A 2,538-nucleotide genomic window follows, 5' to 3' on the forward strand; every position below is an offset into this window, starting at 1 on the left:
AATACTAAGAGTGCAATTGCTGGATTGTATGGTAAGCCTTTGTTTAATCTCATAAAATTGCCAAACTGTCTTCCAAAGGGTCTGCATCATTTTTCATTCCCACCAGCAATAAATGAGGGTTCCAGTCCCACATCCTTGCCAGCATTTGCTGCTCTTAGCATTTTGTATTTTAGTAATCTAATAGGTGTATAGCGGTGTCTTGTTTTAATGTGCAATTTCCTAATGACCTGTTGAGCATCTTTTCGTGTGCTTAACTGTCATCTGCGTATGTCTTCTTTGGTGAGCTTTCTGTTCAGATCTTTTGCTCATTTTTTAATTGGGCTGTTCATTTTCTTATTGTTCAGTATGAAAGAGTCCTTTACATATTTTAGATACATGCTCTTTATCAGATATGTGTTTTGCAAATATTTTCTCCAAGCCTGTGACTTGTCTTTTCATTCTCTTAACAATGGCTTTCTCAGAGCAGACGTTTTCAGTTTTAATGAAGTCCAACTTATCTATATTTTCTTTTACGGATCATGCTTTCGATGTTGTATCTAAAAACTCACCACCAAACCCAAGGTCACCTAGATTTTCTCCTATGTGACATACTCACCTGACTTGAAATGTCTGGCAGATTTTTCATTCTTTTTCACAGCATAAGGTTCTTTTAACTTCATTTCAGAAATTTACAGGCGATTCATTCCAGCTTGTCCTGTGTTAGCAGTCACATTACTAAACCCCTTATGTCTCAGGTATCAGTTTTCCTCCCTCTCGGGCGATCGTCTCCCCGAGCTAGTAAAGGCCCGTTACTTTTTCAGTTTTCTAGCATCTCTGGTCTCATAGATGATTTCTCTGACTTTTGGACAGCCGTCGCTCCATTCTTTAATCCTCGAAACACTGCCATGGCGTTCCAAAAGGAAGGAAGGCAAATGGTATGGAAGTAGCAGTCGCTGGTTTCTTGAACCAACCTTGGGAGACAAATGAGCAAACACTTTGCACACTTTGTAATTCCAGTCTGTTTGACCTCAATTTATACGCAGCGCTCGCTTGTTAACTAACAGCTTCTTTACTCTGATTTTCTTTGCAGCCCGAGCAAGGAAACTCCTAGAAGGAAAGGTTTCGGTTACAGAATTTAAACTGATAACATCTTGTGTATCAGAAAGGAAAATTTAACTGGTTTCTTCCCATTTGTCTTTTCTTTCTACATGTAAAGGACGAATGTGAGTTCCTAACAGTTCTAACAATCACACTTTTATTTCATTTGAACGCAATGTTAGCAAGAAATGTATTTGATGGACTTGTTAGGTAATCGGTTCTGTAAATGCCGACTGGTTCTGATTAAGTATGCTTTTTACAAAGCTGACCCACTAAATCATTCAAGTAATTTCTGTCTGACATGTTCAATTTAGACAAGCTAAGGCAAAGAATGTGTATGAGTTTCCTAGGGCTTCCATAACAAATTACCACAAACTGAGTGGCTTAAAATAGTAGAAATGTATTCTCTCATGGTCCTGGGGATCGGGAAGTCTGAAATCAGGCGTTAGCAGAGCTGTGCTGCTTCTGAAGGCTTTAAGGGAGGAAGAATCCTTTGCCTCTTCCTAGCTGGTGTTGCTGGCAATCCTTGGTATTTCTTGGCTCATAGCTGCGTCTTTCCAATTTCTGCCTGTTTTCACATGGATGGCTTCCCTCTGTGTGTCTGTCTTCAGATCTCCTTTGCTGTCCAGGCTCCATGGCTCACGCCTATAATCCCAGCGCTTTGGGAGGCTGAGATGGGAGGATCGCCTGATCCCAGGAGTTCAAGGCTGCAGTGTGCTATGAACATGCCCAAACAAAAACAAAGAACCCCCCCAAAATGCACAAAACTCTTTCTCCTCATAAGAACACCAGTCATTGGGTTTAAGGCCCATCCTATCTCAGTAGGACCTCATTTTAATTTGATTACAATTAAAAGGACCCTATTTTCAAATAAGGTCACAGCCACATGTATTAGGGTTTAGGACTTGAACCTACCTTTTTGGGGGAGACAATTCAACCCACAACAGGGTGATGCTATAGGCCTAGGGCAGAAAAGTCAAATTCAGAGGAGTTATGCTAAAGAGAGAATACAGAGCAAAACATGCTTCAGGAAGAACAACTGGAGGTGTATGTGGTTACAGCTTCGAAGACTGGCTGCTTCAGATAGAGGAAGTGCCAAACCAAACCTTCAGAGAAAAGCAGAGTTGAAACATGCTTGGCTTTAGCCTCAGAAAGAATAATTAGGAAAATGAAAAACCCAAATCCTCAATATTAACGTAAGGGAATTGTCGGAGAGAGTAAATAAAATGATCACCGCTGAACACCGGGGCTGGGCAATGCGAAGGCCTCATGGCTGGCCACCAGTCACGTATCAATAGTGAAGGGCAACGTACCGCCTGCACCTTAGTATTTGTTTCATTTTGTTCCTTGTTTCTGTTTTGCTTCATTATTGATTGATCAGGGAGCTGAAAAACATTTCTCATCTATATTATTGACTGGCATTTCCCTCAACTGTTTGCTCAAATCTCAAAAACTTATTGG

Source organism: Propithecus coquereli, unplaced genomic scaffold, assembly GCF_000956105.1.
Source record: "Propithecus coquereli isolate 6110/MARCELLA unplaced genomic scaffold, Pcoq_1.0 Scaffold248, whole genome shotgun sequence".
NCBI lineage: Eukaryota > Metazoa > Chordata > Mammalia > Primates > Indriidae > Propithecus > Propithecus coquereli.